Source organism: Struthio camelus, chromosome 1, assembly GCF_040807025.1.
Source record: "Struthio camelus isolate bStrCam1 chromosome 1, bStrCam1.hap1, whole genome shotgun sequence".
NCBI classification, from domain to species: domain Eukaryota; kingdom Metazoa; phylum Chordata; class Aves; order Struthioniformes; family Struthionidae; genus Struthio; species Struthio camelus.
This window is the reverse complement of record NC_090942.1, coordinates 54,556,638-54,578,694: the sequence shown is the minus strand read 5'-3', so window position 1 is coordinate 54,578,694 and position 22,057 is coordinate 54,556,638. Positions and strand designations below refer to the sequence as shown.

At 40.8% G+C, this 22,057-nt stretch overlaps 1 protein-coding gene and 1 long non-coding RNA gene across 16 annotated transcripts in view; one reads left to right on the top strand and one right to left on the bottom strand.

Moving 5' to 3' along the window:
* CNOT4 (CCR4-NOT transcription complex subunit 4) overlaps positions 1-16,385 on the bottom strand; it is an 83,705-nt gene extending 67,320 nt beyond the window's left edge. For 2 of the 15 annotated variants that reach the window (XM_068938996.1, XM_068939054.1), the window contains exon 1: positions 15,278-15,726. The gene's annotated coding sequence lies outside the window, so the exon portion shown is untranslated. Of the gene's footprint in view, positions 1-15,277; positions 15,727-16,153 lie in introns of those variants that run through there. The other 13 variants (XM_068939047.1, XM_068939027.1, XM_068939069.1 and 10 more) reach the window with 13 other exon arrangements.
* LOC138066796 (uncharacterized) lies at positions 15,945-20,935 on the top strand. Its single transcript, XR_011140308.1, has 3 exons — positions 15,945-16,167; positions 16,606-17,959; positions 18,698-20,935. It is a non-coding gene; the product is annotated as an uncharacterized lncRNA (long non-coding RNA).
* Positions 20,936-22,057: the final 1,122 nt, after the last annotated feature.

Sequence of the window (22,057 nt, the reverse complement as noted above, 5' to 3'; positions counted from 1 at the left end):
CCAAAGAGAGAGAGAAGCAAAAAAAAAAAAAGAGAACATCTCCCAGGAGGAAGAAAGTCTGAAGATGTCAGCAGCAGAGACACACTTCCCATTGCCCTTCTTCCTTTGGATTAAGGATTACAGCAGCTGCCAGGCTACCTTGCTTCTCTGCAAGAGAAGAGCTTCAAGCTGATCACACAGAGCATTTGCACTCTTCCCCCTCCCTGAGCGTCCCAAGGTAAAGTGTTACTTCCAGAAGTAGTATTTCAATGAAAACCACAATTTAGTCTCTTGACTTTCATATGAAAGTACTGAAAGCCTGAAAAGTGTTCTAAGCATTTATTAAAGGGACATTTACAAATACAGAGGTTATTCCTTCAGAGACACATGACTACAAATAGGACTAAAAATGCTAGAGCACACAGAATAGTTTCACTGGATTAAGATCCTAGATTTCACTCTAAAGGTCACCTTACGGAAGCGCTTGCCAGAATTAAGGTTTCCTACTTGAAATCACAAGTCACTGTTACACCTGAATATAATGTAGCAATACCACAGGCACATACATATAGCAGCCTTTCTTAAACACCAGGACACATGATGGCCACAAGATGAGTATAAAGGCAAGGAAAAGATGACTTGTGCCTTCCTTATAGTGCTGTACACCTCTGAAGAGTCCTGAGGCTGCCAGCAAAGATGGAGAAGCCAAGTTCTCGTACCTCACGTATGCTCCTGCATCCTACTCCAAAGGAGCCACAATAGTTTAAGGACATAAGCAAGGTCTGTAGGCCGAGATTATCTTTATTAGACCAAAACGTACAAGAAAATAGTATACTGGTCTAACAGCAAGATACTGCCTCTGCATCCAAACCTTCGTATCTGTTGCAGTCCCCAGTGTCAGGTCCAGCCAGCTCAGAACAAAGCATACCCTTGCAGAGAGGGACAAGATGACAGAAAATCTGGCATTTCCAAAATTCATTAATTGTTAACTAACATAAATTATAAATGGACTTGAAGATATTCAGCACCTAAACCCAATTTCTGGGGTCCTAAGTTCTCATCAAAACCAAAAAGACGTTTAAGTTCAGTTAAAAACAGTTCTTAAGAGTGCAATAAAAATTACAGTTTTCTAAGTCATTTACACCACTATTCTCCATGAAAGGAAAGTGAAGCAGAGCCATTTTGAAAGCAAGTTGGTTAAGGTCAGTTACGTCATAACAGAGGAAAGCAATACCTAGTTTGATGGAGTGGCAGGTGTCTTTCATGAAACTACCGCAAGAAAATACACCAGAGTAGCTTCACCCACTACAGCTAAATCTTTTCAGACAAGGTAGGAGAAAAAAAACCAGAGCCTTCGGCATACTACATCTGAGCAGCTAAATAAGCATCTTGCATCAGTTTGAAGGGGATCAAAATAAGGCCTTAAGTATCAATTATACAATCATCACATGGTGTCCATAACAGGCAGCATTAGAGTTGTGGAATTTCTCAGCTGCAGTTGCATCCTACTTAAGCACATTTCCAAACCTTACATTTAGTCTTCGCTCAGAGTTCAACACAAATTTGGGGAATAAATGGTAAAATCCATTATGCATGGATATGTAAATAATGCTCAAGTATTTTAAGCTAAACTGCAAGCATGTACTGCCAGAATTCATTATGATAATATGCTTTGCCCTGGAAATATATTAACCGACACAAGCTTAAATTTAAAAAGCTTAAAGGTTTACTTCTCTCCATGAAATATATTGATTACAAAGTCTGCTTCTCGGATCACCTCCCACCCCACCTCACCCCACTTTAAAAGGTACTTTATCTTTCAGAACGATTCTCTTAACTATCTCTAAAAAGACTATGAGGCAGAATTGCTTCCATGGCATAAGTAGCTTTCCTTCCTCCCTACCCCTCAAAAATCTTACTCAAACTAAACATTACATTTGCAATTTTAAACAGAGAAAGACAATATTATTTCAAATTTATTTTCAATATATCTAGTAAGAGTCAAAGTGCCAAATGTAATTCACTGATAAGTTATATAGGAGGCAAACTAAAAGTTGTGTCAATTTTTGTTCAAAATATTGAACATGTTCCGCTCAAGAGCCTGCTCTTCATTTCCCGTACTTTTCTTAGAGCAGAAAGCCATAATTATGTTGCTTGCAGAGCTTTACTTCTCCAGTAGTTACTGAATATTTAAGAACTTTGACCTTCTAGCTTGTGTTCAGGTCTAGTTCAGGGTTAGCGGTGACCAAGATATGTAAAGTACTTATTACATGTCAGCCAGAGTCCAGTATCCTCACTAGCCCTATTTCCCCACACCACACTAAATTACCAGTTGTACAGAGAAGCCAAAACAAGGTCAACCTGAAGAATGAACTACACAATCATTTCTGCATGCCAGAATTAAAGGTACACTTGTAGGGTTTATTATTCGTGCTGCACTTCTTTGATGGAAAAAGAACTGAAGAATATTGCTGTATACTGAAATAGTATACAAACACACTACCTTTCTTTACGGCATTTTATAAAGATAGTGGATGTGTGACAAATACTTACATTGGTTCAGTAGTCCATAACTCACTTCAGCCCTCAAGGGCTACTCAATCTTGTGATGATTTAGTCAAAAGAGTGAATGGCAATTATTGTCCAATGCTTTCTTTGTTTTTAAAGCAAATAGAAGTAACCAAGACACTGGAGAACTCTGTATCCTTGAGGTCTCATCTAACAGCAATTCTAACATAACAAAGGATTAGTTTAAAAACACTTCACTCAAAATTACCAAGCTGGAGGAAAAAAAACTGTAAAATCTAGAGTAACTAGGGTAAAGAATACTATCAGTAGGTGCAGCACAAATCAGAAGAAAATGGATTTCAGATGCTAGGATTAGATTTCTTTCATTCTCTGCATTCTCACAGGGGACAGTGCAGAAGCTATGAACCACCGTAATGATGTTCAACAACTGATTTATTTTTTTTTTTAACTTTTATTCGGGACTTGATTCATAACCTCGCTGACCAATAGCAAGCTTCCCAAAGATTTTACTTTAAGAGAAAATTAAGACTTCACAATTTAATAGTTCTGTTACTATTCCTGAGGCTTTGAACATAAGTATCTAGCCCAAAGAGCAAAAAAGAAGAAATCCTTCCAAAAAATAAAATTACTACCCCATTCTCAATACTACAACTTAATTACAACACATTCTCAGACTTGCTATAGCTGTTGAAGGCAGAGAATGTACCTGCAGTACCATGGACAGTGTACGGAAAAGTAATTCACTTCTGAATTTCATTGCTGACTTTAATAAAACAATCAATTCAAACTTAAAAAAAACACCACCACCACACACAAACACACACCTCAGTGAGTGCAAGAGGTTCCACAATTCTCTGTATGACATCCATAGCTTGAGTGTTCAGTTCAAGGAGTACCTTTAAGTTTAAAAACATTTTTATATTTCCACTGAACCTGCACTATCTGCATTAAGGCTTATGTTAAAAGCCCAAAAATCAATCTTTGGCATGGACAACTTCATATTCTTGAAGTTGAGGATGTTTACTTTTTTGCTATAGAATCATAGAATAATTCAGCCTAGAAGGCGTCTCAAGAGTTTTTTAGTCAACCTGCTGCTCAAAGCAGGGTCATCAAGGAGATCGGTCCAAGTTGTTCAGAACTCTTGCCAGTTGGAGCATCAAAAACTCCAAGGATAGAGGCTGCAGAACCTCTCCTAGCAACCTGTTCCAAAGACTATCTCCAAGGTGAAAAAGGTTCTTCTTAATTTAAGTCATTTTAATTCATGCCTATCTTCTCTTGTCCTCCTACCAGCACTGCTGTAAAGAGCCCGACTCAGTCTTCTCAGTAACCTGCTTGTAGGTACCAGAAGGTTGCTATTAGTTCCTCCCCCTACCAGGAGCCTGCTCCTCTCCATGCTGAGTCACTTCGCTTAGCCTCTCCTCATCAGGCAAGCGTTACAGATCCTAGTCATTTTGCTGGCTCTCTGCTGAACTCGTTCCAGCTTATCAGTGTCTTGGATCAAGATGCCCAAAACTGATACCGACAGCCTATCAAGTGACAGAATTTCAGCAAACCTGTAATTCTCACATGCATCCCCTACACTTAGAAGTCTGTAAGTACACTTACAATGTAGAAGTACACTTACAATGCCAATTTTCAATCATATCCTGGCTTTTGATCTTCAGTCCTTCACCTCCCCAAAAATAACAGCAGGAGCTAAGCCCTCATACTAAAACCCGTTCCAGTACAAGCTGGGATGAGCAGTACACTGCCTTTGCAAGGTTCACTATAATCGCTCTCTAGTACAGTGGTCAACTCTAGAGAGAACATCTCATGTTCAGCCTATAGATGTGTTTTTAACCAGAATTAGAGTTGCAGAAGGATGCTTAAAAAAACAAAACAAACAAGACAAACAGTTGAATGACAGTCCTGCTAGGTAGAGCAGAAGTTTTACAGGTTTATATACATTTGGATACACAGGAGAAAGAACGAACGAACCCCAGAACTCTGAAGGAGGAGGAAGGTGGGGAAGTAGGTATATTAGGAAGGAGAATAAGAGTTCATTACTACTGCTGATGTTTCAACCAGTAAGCTAATATAAAAAGTGAGAAGTTAACAAAAAACGTACAAGCATTTCAGTGTTTGAAGTAGATTTCCGGGAAGGTATATTGCCCTAGCAAGAGTTATAAGCAAAAGTTCCTACACTGGTTTCCCAAATACTCCATCTAGTCTTATAAAATTGTTTATCACTTTTAGGTGAAGTAAGTAAAATAAGGAATTGTTAAATAATGGGTAGTCCGTGACCCCAGAGACCCCCAATCCCTCCCCAGGGGTTGGGAGGGGGAAGAGAAGGGATGCATTCTAAGGTTTATTTCAGACGTCTTGGTAATAACTTAGATCCCTCTCCCCATCACCTCCTTCCTCAAAGGAAGGAGGAGTGCTACAGATACTGAAGCTAGCAGTGATGCTTCAGTAACAGAAAAAAAAAAACAAACCTTCTCTTTAGACCTGCACATTTTTTCTGGGAAACCCACCTCCTCACTGTCATCCCTAGCTGAAGGGGAGCAAATCAGAAATATCCGTATTCCATTCAGCCCCTATTTTTAATTCCTGCAAATAGAATCCCTGCACCCACTTAAAAGTTTATTCTGAATCCTAAGGAGTTGACAAGAATTGTACATTAGCAGAAGTTGGTCAGCCTCTTTAACCTTGTTCTAAAACCTGAGAAACAGCACAGTAACTGCCCACAGATTCCACAGTCCGTCAGTTGTGTTCTTAAGCCACATGAGAACAATAGAAATATTTGATTTTTGTAAAAATGATAATGCTTCCCTCTCACCATAGAGGAGTAGCCAAGCTGTTTGGTTTTTTTTTAAGCTACAGGCAAAGGAACACTTTCCAATTTGAGATACAATAATATTAGATGAATAACTATTTTGCCCATATTTTCTCTTTAAACCTAAGGCAACATAGTAATGTATTAGAACTGATTTGAATTTATACAGTGCTCAAGGCAGAAAATAATACTAAAAGTTAAGGCCTCGATCCTATGAACATTTAAATAGTACCTGACTTTACCTGATGGACTACATTTATTGACTATTGTGAAGTTAGAATGTGCTTGAACCACAGAACAAAGCCTGAATTTGCAGTATTTGGTGCTAAAATGTATGTTTTACTAAAAAAATTCCTGAGCATAAAAACTTGTTGCTTTAACATAATGGTCTTACTGTTTCAATCTAAGTGAAAGCAGAACTTGAGAAAAAAAAGAGGCTTTTATATGTTTAAAAAATTGATATAGAAACCTATGCTTAGGTGCCTATATTTGGTACTTTTCAAGAGTGCACATGCAACTTTGAAGCACTAGCCCCTGCGGCTATTAACTGCAAAGTCTGATGGAGAAAAAATGTATAACAACTGAAGAAATTCAGCTTTCTTGATCTGTAAGTACAGTGGGAAGATAATGTTAGTTGCAAATATAGCACACATCCTGGGCACAAATTTGTGACACTTTCCAGAAGTGTTTGGATATGAGGCCTTTGGCTCAGCTCTTGCTTTATGCTGAAACTATCAAGCATAAAGCCTCTCTGAAAGTGTGGAATTCTACTAACAAATCTAATTCAGGACAATAAAATACCTTTTTTAGCAACTTAGAGCAGAGAGTTGGATAAAATACAAGCATGTTCCATTAAAATGCAACACCAAATAAAATCAATGATCTATCAGTTCTATTGGCTGAAGGAAAACAACATTGGCTCAAAGTTGAGTTTAAGTATGGAAAATTATAAAAGTATCGTGCTTTTATCTGCTTGGGACATAGACAAGAGTAGGATGCAGCTTCAAAAAGATTCATCAACGCATCTTAGTCAATAGTAATTAGTGCAAACATCCAACATCCACCTCATTGTAGTCACAGTCACATTTTATTTTTTCCTTTTTAAGAAGCCAATAAAAAAAGCCTAGAGTTTTACTTTGTGAAGAAAAAAGCCCCACAAATGTAGAACTGGAAGCATCTCAAAAACTTATGCAGAACAACCACCACCACAATTCTATTCTCCATGCTCATTTTTGCTTGGTTTATATTTCAGAATCTCATACACCCTGAAGACATTGCTGAGGAAAGGAGAAAAGTGAGGAATTCCAGAGCGAAACTAATTTTGGAAGTAGCCACTTCTTTTCCCAGCCTTTATATTACTTCAGCATATACCATAGTTCTCAATAAAATACACTTCTCAGGAAGTGAAAGATAACACTTACTTTAGTGAATTTTTAGCCAATAAGATTGTCATCATAACAACAACAACAAAAAAAAACTTAGTATGAAGCAAAGCTCAGATCTACAAGCCTAAGCATCTTAGGTAACAACTCTGCAAAATTCTCAACTACAGTTGATATATAGTATGTTTTGATAAGAGAAATAAGGATAAGAAATTCTAAAATCTACACGAAGATAAAGGTTGAAATTACAATCAAAAGACTGTCCCAAGGGTAGGAATCACATCACAATGAACTAAGTTCAATTCTTTGGGACAGAAATTAGGGATGACCTTAAATTATTCAAAAGCTGGTATTTATTATGACTAAACAGGAGAGTTCAAAGACTCCAGATAAGAATCTTGCATCACTGCTTTCAAATGAAGGTTGCATCCCTGATAGGATAGAGTTGTTATTGCTAACTTGTGAACTCTTACAAGGCATAACTACTTGCACATACTCAAGTCTAAAAACTGGTCAAAATACGTCATAACACAAGTTGCAGCATTATCACAGATACCTGTTTTATATTTACAAAAAAAAGCTATATTTTAAAAGGGAAACTGAACTTTATACAACACCATCACCACTGTTTCATGATCTCTTTCATATTTATGACTACTGAGTCAAGGACTCATTTAGCCATTTATACCTTTAACTCAGAAGTACAGCAAAACTTCAGAAGATGGAAGAATCTTTATGTCATTTACTCTATGCAACTACTAGAGATCCAGAATTTAGCTGTTTTGTGCAGTATTCACTTGGATCATAAATCCCACCTCCCACACCTCTTGCGCACAAGTCACAATGCTGTGCTTCTACTTTTCAGGGAAATACATATTTGTTACTAAACAAAGGGGTCAAGAAAGGCCAGGACTGCACTCAGGAAAGCACCTTTATCTCCTTGGGGAAGGGAACGTGTAACTGCTTAAAGACGTCTTAGATGCTGTATAGTAAACAAATTTTAGAGACAGTCACGTACAACACAATTGTCTTTAAAAAAGGGAAAGGAAGAACATTACAAAGTATCCTTGGGAAATAGTTTTCTGGGTCACCTTCCAAAAAGGCTATTTGGAAAAGGAAGAATAATCTAATATTCTAGTAAGGAACAATCTAGTAAGATACCCAGAAGTAGAGCATCAGAATATGTTTCCACAAACTGAAGTAGGGTGTGTAGCGGTTTTTAAATAAATTCCTTCCACTGCTACCTCAACTACGTAGAACTGTATTAATTCAGGTAGGTGAAGTCAAGGAGTCACTGGAAACGTGCAGCGTTAAATTAAATCCCAAACAAATAATCTGCCAGACTATGACAAGTGTACGCTATGAAAAAAAAAAGTTCAAGTTCACTGCAAATTCATTTGCCCAGCACATCCTAAAACAAACGAAACAAACAAAATCCACCAAGTAAAGCCACAGCATTTACATTAATATTGATCAGTAAGAAACTCCGAACTATCCACTAGCAACTGCATGCAGTTCCTTTGGACAGAGAAGTCATCTAAGCCCCTGTGAGATGCAAACTAACCGGAATCCATACGAGATCCAACTGACTAGCTTAAAAGAATGAAGTGCTGGCTATTAGATCTAAGCTTGTTTTGTTTTAAAAAACACAATATTAAGTAAGGAAGCTTCACAAACATTTATGCTGATGTCAGCTGAGGTTGAGGGGATGCTCTTTGATACATCGTTTTATATTTAGCAAAACAAAATGGACAGGGACAGAGTCTATCCTTTCTTGTGCTATCTATTAAGGTCTTTCCTGCACCCATTATAAATCTCAGAAAGAACCTGGTACTATCAAGTGATGCTGCACTACATCTCTCCCAAAGTTACCTTTGCCATTCTCTCCAAGTTGGTGCATTCTGAATACAGTAGGAACAACAGCTGTTTGTTCCTCTCAACCAACAAGTGGCTCATTTATTAAGCATGACTGACTACAGTACTATTAGTGCTGAAAGGAACCTGCCTCTCTCACCTCTTCCTACCAAATTACATGTGCTTGAAAACAAACATTGGCTCATCTCTACTCATTTTGTTAAATATATTAAAATATAAATGCTAAGAATTTAAAATGACAACTCATGGTATTATTATTATTGGTAGAATAAGCATAATATTTCTAAGTGTCTGTTTTCCAGCTCTTCACTTTAATTATACTATATAAAACTAAGCCAAAAAAGTTACGCACATGCAGGATTCCTTATGGAGAGGGCTGAACAGCGTTCTCTCCTTGCTCGGTGAACTTGAGAGTAGTTAACTAGTTTGCCAGAAGATACTACGGTCTAGAGAATCAATTCTAAGCAGTTTCTGACTGAGGTTAGTTGTTTCCTTAACACTGTCAAGGAGTCATACAGTCAGACAATGCAGTTGACTCTTATTGAGTTTCACTGTGCTAGGTATTTATATAGTAGTAAGCAGAAAGATAGTTCTCATGCAAAGTATAACACTACTCCATCACCAGGGACTCACAGACCTGGAAGAACAAATCAAAATGGGACCATGAGCCAAAGAATTAAGAAATTAATGGCTCAAAGAGGTCTCAATCATAGCAGAAAGCCACTACACTGGTGAAAACACAAGAATGGATCTTCTTTGAGGCATACTTAAAATTATAACTACTATACAAAGTAAAAATTAAATTATAATTCATTGAGATGACTACCTATGCGCAGAAGACAGCTTGACGATTATTGTAAGAGATGGTGTTTCCTTAAATTCCTCAGCTATTCTTCCTTATTTTCAAAGTGCACTGTTATGTAAAAGAAAACCAGTGATCATTCTCTAGTTTCAGACTTGCAATCTGATGTTCTAGAACCAGTTTGCCGCTAACTGTGAAGCCGCAACATTAACGTTAAATATATGCTTTACTGAATGAAAGTATTAGTAAAGAAACTTTTAAAGACAAGAAGCGATTAGAAGTGATTAGAAATCACTTTTAGAAGTGATTTCTAAAACATGGTTCTTCAGTTATAAATTCCTTGACCTTCAATCTAGAAGGAAGTTTTGTAAAAGGAAAACTTACCTTGTTAGCAAAGAGGATTCAACTTGCTAAACAATCAACAGAAACACGTGCAGATGGGCTACTACTACAGATGAACAGCACTATATGATAAACAGCAGCAAGACCAAGTCACTAGACAAATTGGATTAACGTCCCTGGGTCTCTTTCATCTGCACTATGATGCACTAACATGATTCCAGCAGGTTAAGGACCCCTACTATTTACACCACAGGGGAAGATGCAGTTAAATTAACTATCTGGCTAGTTGACCTATAAACACTAAACGTGACTGACAAATTTTGGCCTTTCATTTTATGCAGTTTAGGAGCTCTCAGAGGACACTTTTCATGAATGAGATGCTGAAGACTAATTCTAGATTTCATTCATTAAAAAAAAAAAATGGAGAAAAGAAAAGTCACAAGCAGTGAAGCAGATATCATTCAAATAAAAGGTAATAGTTTATATTTTTTAATGACTCAGACCAAGGTAACTTCTGCAGATCACAGTGAACCTTCAGGTCATGAACTGGCAGGTACAGCTACGGCTACATATGCCTATCTTCATTCCTTGCATTTGAAGAGAAGGTAAAGGAAGAGAAAGGAAGAGACAGACAGTCGAATGCTTCCTCCACACATCCAGCGATTGCTATTGTGCAGTTCTTTCCCCACCTCATTTTTTAAATTTCTAAGCTGCACTGCAAACCAGAAACTCTGAGCAACAGCCACTACATGCTCATCTATCTGGAACATTACTTTCATCAAAACTTTTACCACTTTAACTGCCTCAGGTAGGCAATTCAAAATCACATATTTATATTATTAAATTATTTCCTATCATTCCTGCATTCAAATTGTGTTAAACTTTTTTTTTTTAAACACTAAGTTATTGTAACACATAATACGAAATGGAATTAGAGGTAATAAAACCACTCCAATGGCAAGTACAGTAATTCACGCTTCTAGGAGTCTTAGCCCATGGATTATGCAATTTCAAGTTAATATATACCATCCGAGCTAGATTCACATTAAGGTTTCTATTAGCAGTGTAGATTTAAACTGAACCACAACATGTAACCTGCTTTCAAATAAAAAGAATCTGATGAGGTTAGTGTTGGTGAAGTGAACTGCCCAGCTTCTCCCTCCTCTGCGCACAATAAGATGGGAAGCTAGTGGCTAGTCTTTCCATGCAGCATGTTTCGTTTCACACAGCGAGATTGTTGCCCTTTTAATTACTTGTTTTCTGCATTAAATCTTACACTGGAAAAAACACTTGAGAACATCCACACCAGGAAAAGTAAATGCCCCTTCTGTTCAGCACTATTCTTCAGCAAGGAGGCTGAACTCAATAGTCCAAAATACGAGATTAGGTCGCACTCCACTGCGAGGAAGGCCTAAAAATGCACAGAAATAACTCCTGGGATGAAGCACTAGTTGAGAACCGAAATAGATGCTCACTTACTCCTGTCACCTTTTTTTGGGTCATTCCTGCAAAGTTCCTGTGACTCTGCTCAAAATTTGCAGAATTTATTAGTAGAAGTTCAAAGTCAAGAAAAGGAAGTGCTCTCCCACTGTTACAGTTTCTTTCTATACATACACTTTGTCTCTTAAAAAAGGAAATTCCTAATGCTAATAATTGCAAAGTCTTGCATTTGATTGCAAGTATTAGTGTTACCTTTCAGAAATCATGGACTGTTAAACTAAGATGAGCATAAAAGAACCAAAGCCCAGATGCACACAGTTCAGGGACCTGTGCTACAATAGAGGCCTCCATCTCAAAACCAAAACACGTAATACTACAGTTACTTTATATCAGGTATTGCAGTTAATGCAACCCCACTTCACATTAGGTATCTAGAAATCTCAAGATAGCAACAAGGTTGAAGAAAATGATGCTGGGATTACAGCATGCAGGAAAGCCACTCGCAGCTGCCCTAAGCTTTTCCTTCTTGCCTCACAAGAAAACAAGTCCTGATCAAAGCACAGCTGTGGAAACAAGCCTCAACCAAGAGAGAAGCTCTATTTCCACTAAGTTCAGTGGCACATTTGCTCGATCCCTACATCCATCTTTATTTTAAAACAGCGATTAAAAGAAAATCCCCTTTCCACTAGCCTCAACCCACCTTTCCGCAGTTTGAAAAACAGCGAGAGATGACATACCTAGTAAGAACACATAAACGATTGAGTAATCATTATGAAATTAATCCCAAGATATTCTCCTCGCAATAAAAACATAGCATATGGCTTTTAAAGAATACAGAGAAGCAATGAAAAGGAATGTCATCCTCTTTGCCTGTACTCTCCTGTCAGATTTGGATGCAAGGCTTCCTCAAGTTTTTAAAGGCAAGTTTTTACAGGCAAAAAAAGAGCGCACCAACTATTTTATACATTTGTGTTTAAAAAGCACCTTTAAGCTCCTTTTAAATGGAATAAATACCTTGCAGTTGCCGCATTCCTAGAACAGACGGGAGAAAAGTAGAACTGAATTACTTGATCTTAATGCTTTGTGGAAATCACTAGTTTAAACACTGTAATTCCTTCCTGTAAGCTGGAGAGGCCAGGCAACTAATGGACACAAAGCCAGAAGTCAAGAACAGGAATTCTGGATGTTCACTAAATTAGTAGAAATTTTGGTACGATTCTGAAGTACGAAAATGCTGAGATTCACTTTTCAATCACTTTGAGCTTGCATAAGAAAAATGCAATCTGATAAAACCAAACATATGATCAAAGTTTCTGGCATGACATAAAAAAAAACAAGTTCACTGAAAATACCCATCTAGTGATACAAATTGTTAAATGGAAAAACATAAACATACTTTTACTTACAGAGGAGGTCATACTCAACTCTTCTGTTAGATCCTTATATTGCCCTCCCAATTTGTTTACAGTAAGAACCAGAAGATCGGAGCTGCACCTCAAGCCATGCTAAACCATTCACTGCTGTACTAACAGGCTTGGAAACAGAAGATGTTTACAATTGTTAAAACGTTAACAAATGCTGGCCAATCTCTGAAAAGAAATTCCCAGGACTATGGTCCTACATCTAGAAGAGGTCCAAAGAGATGTCTATTCATAGGGCTCTGACTCTTCACACTGTTACCATTTGATAAAAATGGGACAAAGCAGGTAGAAAGATACGATGTACAAACTGAAAAGCAAGAAAGCATGACCTTTAAAGAGTTAAAGCATTCAGGACACTAATGTAAGATGAATTATGCAGCCTCTTACATACGCATTTGCTCAAGTTAGCACAGCAACACTATGCAACTGCAAGCAGGACAAAAGGTGGTTTATACAACCTACAACACATTCACCGTGTGAAAGTTTAAGAACACTTGATCTAATGGTCTCACAGAGCAATTAGTTTCCTTGCACAGTATTGTAAAGCCTATAGATCAACTTCATTTAACCAGAATGATGAACTTAATTGTCCAAAACCTACGAAGCATTTTATGATCAGATACTCAGCAATTGCCTATGCTTACAAAACATATAAACTCATTTATTCCAGAGAGGTAGGCAGAATTCCGAAAAACAGTTGCCAAAGTTAAGCCTTCAGGGCCCATACTTAAAACCTTGGTCAGAGTAATTTCAAAACATTTAACATGCAAAGAATATCCTAACTTTCCTGAACAACAGCAAAGGACAACATCTATCTGTTTATAATGAATATGTTTATTTCAAAAAAAAAAAAGCCACATGTGCTTATTCTCTCCCCAACTTCTTGAACTCAAGCTTTTTATTTAATGGGCACTGCATAGCAGCTCTTAAACTTTCTGAAAAAAGGTATCAACAAATTATTTTACAGAGTGCTATTCTTGAAAGGCACTCACCACCTTTTCTCTCTAAACAGGAAAAGCTGTTAGGACCTTCCAAGGGTCATCATTTAAAATGCTAATAAACAGGCACCTGAAAAAAGTACGCAAGTTAAAAGCAAAGATCAATTTTATCATTGTATTCCCCTTTCCAAAACAACCCTTTCCCCTAGAATGAACTCTGATTGCAATTCAGCCAACTTCAACTGCCAAGCATTTCTAAACGCTTGCATGTGTTCATCTTGTTCATGAAACAGAAATTTTATCACAGGATCCCAAAACCTGAACAACACACCTGAATCCTAGACTAGGCACAAGTTTAGTGTATTATTAGAGAGATGATAAGAAACTAGAAGTGTATTTGAGTATTTGTAGGCCACCTGAAATCAATTCATCCTCTCAAACCAAACAGCCAGTTTATTCCCTGCTTTTCATAAACCTGTATCTTTTTTCTCAAAGTGGGGACAGAGAGAGCACAGAAGGAATTTCATTCTTCTACATATTCATTGTTCAGTACTAGTTTTTCCTTCTAGTTAATGCCAGTCATCATGCTTACATGAGTATAAAGTCAAAATATGCAGATGCTTGAGTCCAGACCTTTTAGAACTAAAATAAAACACAGACAGTTAAAACACAGCGAGTTAGAAATCTGTACAGGCTCAGTAAACATGCGATTTGCCAACATTAACTTCTAAAACTTCTGGGTAAGAGTAAGCTAACATCTGTAGGCCTAGAGTTTCCACAGCTTTAACTAGCTAATGGTTTCTGCTTACATTAACATATAAAGAGAATTACTTCTCCTATGAACTACCTATTTGATATTACCATACTGACAGAAATATTCAAGCCATGGACAATTAAATCCTTGCAGGTACAATAACAAAGCAGTCTATGATATTTATCTAGGGTATTTTCCCTCCCCTTTTACTGTACACATGAAAACATTAGCAGCTCAGTTTGACACCGGCAGGTAGAGCAACACGACAAGTCCCTGGAAGTAGGATGAGAGCTCATACACAGCAGTATCATTTGCTTCTGCTAACCCACAAAATGGAACGAGCTGCTAGTATTTTGTGAGTAAGAGACAGAAAGTTACATATCGATTATTTTACAGATAGACAAATCTCAGGGGGGTTACACGGACTATCCAAAATAACAGAGAAAATAAGAGGCTGCCATTTACCATCTGTTTGTTGCGCTCTTAAAAAAAAAAAAAGTGCAAATCATAAGAACAAATGGAGCCTAGCTTTGGGGAGGAGGAAGAAGGGGAGAGAGGAAATTTCCAGGCAAATCCTAAGTGAATCACGCCGCGATCCCGCAGGCCGCCGGCCTCCCCCGGCGGGCGGGCACGGCCGGGAGGGCAGCGCGGCTCGGGGGGGGGGGGGGGGGGACCGCCCCCCCCAACCTGACCAGCGGAGGTTCCCCCCCCCCCCCCGCGCTGGGGGTAGGAACAAATCCATAAATACCTCCCCCCCCGCGGCCGGCCGGGGGAGCCCCCTTCCCCGCGGCCCCCGGGAGCGGCCGCCCACCCGCCCCTCTCCCCCGCGGCCTCCCCGCACGGCCCGGCCGCTCCCGGCACGGGGGGGTGGGCTGAGGCCTGCGCCGTCCCAGCGAAGCCTCGGCGCTCTCGTAGGCAGAACGGCCCGGCTCCCCCCCCCCCCCCCCGCCGCCTTCCCTCCCTCCTTCCTTCCCCGGCCCGGCCTTCAGCTCGCACTCACCCGCCTTCCTCGTCCCTGCCCAGCGCGCAGTGTGTGCGCGGCTCTCCTTCGCGCTGCGCTGCCCGGCGCGGCGGACGGGCCAGGCCGGGCCGAACCGAACCGAGTCGAGCCGGGCCGGCGGAGGCGGGCGAGTGTGCGGGGAAGGAGGAGGAGAGGGGAGAAGGGTGGGGAGGGAAGGAGAGAGGCGGCGAGGAAAGAGAGGAGACGGGGCGGGCGGCTGAAGGCAAAAAAAAAAAAAAAAAAAACCGCAGCGGCGCTCCTCGGGCGGGACCTGTGGCAGCGGCCGACCGGGGGCTTCGACGGCAGCGGCGGCGGCGGCGGCTCTTCCGACGACCTTTATGCGAGAGACGGGTAATCTCCGAGCTCGGGGCGCTCCGCTGCCAGCCCGGCCACCATCTTACATTAGGGAGACTTGCCCTGGACGCCGCCCCCCCTGCGCTTGCGCCGCCGACAGTGGGCGGGGAGGGGCGCGAGCGGCCGCGACGGCAACAGCCGCGACGGCGCTGGGCATGACGGGACTTGTAGGCGCGCGGCGCGGCCGCCCTGTCAGCGCGGGGCGGGGGGTGGGGGGGGGAACTGCCGGCCGCGACGACGAGGAGGAGGAGGAGGAGGAGGAGGAAGGCTGGTCCGCCTTCCCCCCGCCGGCGTAACCCCGGGGCTCCTCGCCACCCCCCAGCCCACCCGGGGCAGACCCTGCTCGCCCCCGGCCCGGCCCGACCCTGGCCCTACACCCACCGCCGCCTCAGCCACCTGTTGCCGGCCGTTAAACCTGTGCGGATTTAAAACGCCGGGTTTATTTTTTGTTTCCTCCCCTCATTGTTTCTGCTTCCCCCTCTCCCTTCGGCCAAAGGCAATCTACTTATTGTCACTTCAGACCTCCAAAAGCGCAGGTAGGCGATGTCTCTGAGGAGGTGGCTGGCAGCCAGGGGAGGCTGTTTGCAGTGCGCGCTTTCGTACTTGGTTTCGCTCCCGTTAAACTCGGCGAGAGGCGGCGAGTCCCGACTACAGATCCCGTTTACAACATCCCGGGAGGGTGGCAGTCTGCTCTTGGCCGGTCCCTCCCGCTCCCAGGCACAGCCTGCCCCGCCGCCCCCGCCGCGCCGCAACTCACAGCAGAGGGGGGACGCGGGACGCGGGCCACCGCCTCCGGCTCTCCCTTCCCCGCGCGGGAGATGGCCAGCTGCCTGCCTTCCTCCTCTTCTTTCTTATTTTCCTTTCTTTCTTCTTTTCTTCTTTTTTTTTTCTTTTTCTCTTTTTTGCCTATTTTTCTTTTTTCTTTCTTCTTTCTTTCTTTTTTTTCCTTTTTCCTTTTTCCTCCATCCTCACAGGTTCCGACCCAGCGTGACAGCAAGATTGCGTGGCTGATGAGGACATCGGTTTTCTGCAGCGGTGAAACGTGGCTACCTCCTGCGCGCCGCCTGCCCACCCGCCCGCCCCGCGGCTGGAAAGCTGCCCCTCTCCCGCCCGGACCTGCTCATCCTATGGCAACAGACACTTAACGCGGTGGTGCCCCTTGGCTAAACAGTTTTTTTTTTTTTTTTAAGAGCTTTGCAGATCGGTTTCCCATTTGGAACAGAAAGGCACAGAAATGAGTGTTTTCTTGGTGTCCTCTCTTCAGTTAGAAAATCTAGGCAAATTCTGCTTTCATGGGCAGGGATTGTAATTAATATTGCAGAAGCAACTTCCTCCCTGGAAATTCTCAGGGAGAGAACCTCTATGCTGCCAAAACACTTGTCTTGCTTCTTTTTTGTCTCTCTTGTCTTCAGAAACTCACCCAAACCACATTGCTTTGGTCTCTTCTTTCTACCGCAGATACTGAGAAACCCAGTGCCATGGGCCTGTTAAGACTGAACCTGTAAATCTACCTCCTTTTTCCTGCAGTCCCAGTATCACACAAAGGGACCTCAGAACCTCAGCTACTAGCCAAAAAGAGTGCTTTTACTCCCAATCTTTATGACTCCAGAGGGAGTTCCTGCACAGGATCCTTAGCTCTTGTAATAGGCAGTTTCATCCTGCATATTTAATCATCAGTTATCTCCAAGGCACAAGTTATTAGTGGTTTTGCCATGGCAACATACACCTGATGTTTTACTTATTTCAGCAATTGCTGGGTGGGTAAGAGAGGTGTTCATCACAGAATGGCCTGCACAGAATGCAGAGGTATAACTATTTTGCTTAGCAGTATGATGCTTTTCTTCTTTATTTTTCTGTCTTACGTTAAAGTGTTATACAGTTACAGCCTCACACCACACACCTGTTCCACTGATAGCGAAGCGTCTTGTGTTGCTGTAGTTTATTCTCTTTCCCACAGAAGTTAACGTTACTTTGTGCATATAAACAGTTTTATATTGATATAAGAATACCCATAACAGGAAAGCTCTATGAATTAACTATATCACTTCCAGCTGTGGGCAAGACCTAGATCTGAATAAAAATAAATACAATATTATTTTCATTAGTAGTCTCAACATGTGAACATAAATGCAGTACTCTTTTGAAAATGAATCCTACAATGGTACTTACAAACCTATTTAATATATAACTGTAACATATATATCATATATGACACATCAGATTCAAGTGCACGTATATATGAAATGAATATATTCATCAAAAACTTTGTTTTGCACATTTTCAGATCAAGCTACCTATAAAGGATTATGTTCCAGAAGTACCCAGTATGTAAGTAACTTATATAAAGTAATGCATTTGTTGACACACCTAGTACTTGGCAATGTTTCCTGTTGAATAAAATAAAGTCCTTTGACTCTGAAAGAAAGATAAAAATAGTACATTTTAAAAGCTGCAATTCATGGGTCGAAATTAAGGCTGCTTATTAAGTGACATTCTGTGTGTTTTATTTTTTTTTTAATTTAGGATTGAGAATTCTTTCCCTTACTAAAGGTCTGTTTATATTCCTTTGCTGAGTCTCACATGGACACCAATTTCAGCACTACCCAATAATAATGTGAAAAAAAATCACATGGCAGAAGGTTATATTGCATTACGTTACTGAAGGTTACACATGGCCTTATGTTTCCACCTCGACTTTTATTTGATGAGAATAATTCACTAGACCATCATGTGGCCATTGTTGGATTTCAGATGTCCTTAAATTATCTGTTTCTTGCTTTGAAGTAATTGTAATTGTTTTGATAGATTATTATTACACAGTCACATTTTGTCACCTTGATGTTTGTTTTTCATTTATTTTGAATAGGTCTGATCACTCAGCAGGATTGTTCCTAAAAAATTTTTTTCTATATCTACAAAGAAAAATGTTCAGAGTATATTTTCTTGGAAATAACCAAAGTATACTAGCTAGAGTGAAAATGTATACCTGTATGATTTATTTATTTTGACTCAGTTACAATTTCCCTGTGATTCTTTACATACACGCTGTCCTGTATTAACTCTCAGTATGTGCTGGGAAGGTACTCTCTGGTGAGATGTCCTACAGTTGGTGTCTTGTGGAAGAAGATATAGGAACCTACCAGAATTCTGCAATTTGGGGTGAAACCAATCTACTTGCATGATTCCTCCTGTTGTTAGTCAACACCACTTCAAATGGCTATATGGAGAAAACATGGCAGAGCTCCGCAGTTCCAGCCACCCTTAATACAAACAGGTTGGTAACGCAGTGGAAAGTCTTGGGAAGGGATTGGAAAGAGATGTGGTGGTGGCGCACTGATACTGGCAGAGAAGGAGGAAACCATGCTTGGGATGAAGAGTAATTCTGCTAGGACTTCAGGATGGTAATGGCTGCCAAAGGCCTAGCTCAGTTTAGATTGTCAGCATTGATAAAATTGATACAGCAGCACATCTCTGTGTTGGGGTGACCATTGGTGCCTTGGTGGTTGCCAGCAATCCAGCTGGCTAGCTGCTAACTGGATTGGTGCTGGTATGTCAGTGTATGCTGGAAATAAATACTGTGTGTGTGTGTTTCATTGTGCTGGTACCAAGAAAATGACTTCAAGATTTGCAAAGTTCATGTTCCTGAGTTAACGTTGGAACCACTGGTTGGACTTGGGTACCTATATTGCATACCAAAAGTCAGTTTTCATAAACAGAAAAAGGATATTCTGCAAAGCCTCATTGATTACTATGGAAAGTTTTCCAATATTAATGAAAAAAGTTTTGGAATAGTTGATGAAAGGATTTTTAGAAATTCAGCCTTATTTACTGCAACAAAATATCAATTGCTCCCTGGACGGCTATGAAAGTTAATGATGTCCTTCCTTTTGTCACTCTGGGAGACCCAGACATCTTTCTACTTCTCAGGCCTTTTACTGGGCCAAGGTACTGGAGAAGGAATGGTATGACTGTTCTGACTACCTACAGAATAATAATGAAGGGCTTTGTGGCAAAACTGAAGGGCAGCTGGAGGAGCCTTACAAACAAGCTGATCAATATTTGCTGCAAGTGACAGATGTTAACCAAGTCTGGTTCAAAATCTATGAGAGAGGGAGGAGGTGTCCAAACTGCTCCGGGAAACAGGATCAGGGATTTGTCCTGCTCTTTCTTCATGGTAAGCATACAGCAGTGGAAAAGGGAGAGAGATTTGTCTTTGTTAATGTTTTTGTTACGAATTGATGTTATTAGGGGAAAATGAGAACTTTAGTGGAATGCCTCAGTCAATTTTTTCAGGATAATCTTTACTGATTCTGGCACAACACACCGTATATGCTAAGTGCATCTGTCTTTGCAAATGAAAGCAGAAATCACTCCGGTTTTCTGGAAAGGGTACAGTAACCTCTGGAAACCTACAGGAAGCTGTCACTGCTCTTGTTAACCCCAGGGTGCTCTTGAAGTAGTGGTATGCATATAGCATCCTAACATTCTTCAGAGGTCTGTTTCCTTCTGTACAATTTCCAGCAAATTTTCCTGTATGTTGTTTTCCTTATCCTAAACTCCTTCTCTGAGTCTAGACATTTGCCTGAAGGCTACACAAGTTGTCACATGTATTCTCTCAGCTCTTTTTTTTTTGCCTTCTGGTCTCCTGCTGAAAGAGATTCACAGGATCCATGGACTTCTCCTTCCTTATCCTCTCTTTTTCCAAACATTTTTCATGCAGCCAGCAGCTTGCAAAGCTCATGCTCCTCATCATTATGGTGCCTCGGTTGCCAGAGACAAATTGCAAATGTTTGTCATTCCTCCTATCAGTGCTAGTGATAATAGGTTTAATTTTTTTCTCAATTTTGGAATGTCATTCCCATCTGCTTTTCCAGTCTGGGCTTCCCTGAGGAATGGATTTTCCCAGGGAACCATTGCTGTGTAACAAAACAAGATGCCTCCCTCTTTCTGGCTCCTTTCTATAGAAATCCTGTGCAGGCGCTGGAAGGGGAAGGAGAGAAGATTAGTGAGCGGCGACTAGTAACAGGATTCAAGTTTGCAGTTCTATGTGCACCTCTGTAGCGATGTTGCCTTGAAGTGTGTTTCCAATAGATGAAGAAAAGGTCGTCATCCTTTCAGAAGGATGAGCAGCATCGCATAGAAGGGTACTGAAATACGTTCAGTTGCAGAAGTGAAAGAGGAACACCGTATATACGAGCATTGCCTTGCTCAGTGCAGAGCAAATTGGAACACAGTCTTTGCTTTAAGGCCTCTTATAACATAGACATCAGCATCATGTGCACCCAAAGGGAACAGACTTAAAAGAAAAAGGCCTGAAAGATTTAAAGAATAAAATAAAACTAAATTATTAATTTAATAATTAAAAGATTTAAAGACCTGAATCCAAGAATTTTAGATTGATGAAAATTTGATTATAAGTGTCTTATAGTCTCAGCAGTTTGAATTGTTTAATTTTGGTAAATCATCTCATAGAATGTGAAAGGAGCTAAAAGCCTAGACTGCTGAACAAACTATGAGCCAAAGTAAATTTGCTATTCCTTTTTCTCTTTCTGCATCTGCTCTTGTAATAAATACGTCTGCCTTGCAATCTGTATGGCTTTTAACTCATGCGGTGCTGCCACATTGTCCAAGTGGCAGGAAGAGTGGCAGTGAACCCAGGAGCGTAGTCACGCAGCACAAGGAGGAACATAACCTTGGATTCATGTTTGTGGAGCGCGAGAACAACTGCACTGAGGAAGGAGGTGCCAAACAGATGGAAGGAGGCTCATGGTTCCTGTAGCTCACTGCTCCAGTGATGGCATCCAGATACGAACTGGTGCAGAGAGGCAGAGCTAAAATATAACACAGGACATAATAGGAGTACTTGTCTCTGCCGCATTTTCAAGCTGACCTTCTACCTGGATTTCAAAAGGCATTTTTGTAACCTCAGTCTTTAGATTTCAATATAGTAGTTTGAAAAAAGTATTGGCTCTACGAGTCAAACTGCCTATTTGAGGTGCTGTCACTTGGCAGCTGTTGTAAATCACGTGGGTACATTACAGTACTCTTTCCCATGCAGGGGTTCAGTGGTGACTTCCCACGTATAAATCCGTTCTATTCTGGGCAGACAAAAGGGACAACAATACTGGAAGTTCTGTTCACATCCCTTGTGTTCCTGTAGACTAGCCAGTGTTAGATTGCTTTATGGTGGCACCAGTCATTTCCCAGAAACGTCTTTCTCTGCTTTCAGTTTGGCAAACACTTGCAAATCTGAGGCACTGCCATTGAGCTGGAGCTGGACACGCTGCACACAACCGTGAACAGTATCGGGGAGGAGAAGAGGCACTGTTCTGGAGAGGGTGTAAATCTAGGGGGGGGGGGAGAGGCCTCAAATTGCAAAGGAAGCCATCAGCATTCAGCTAGAGCGACAATATATCTAATCAAGAT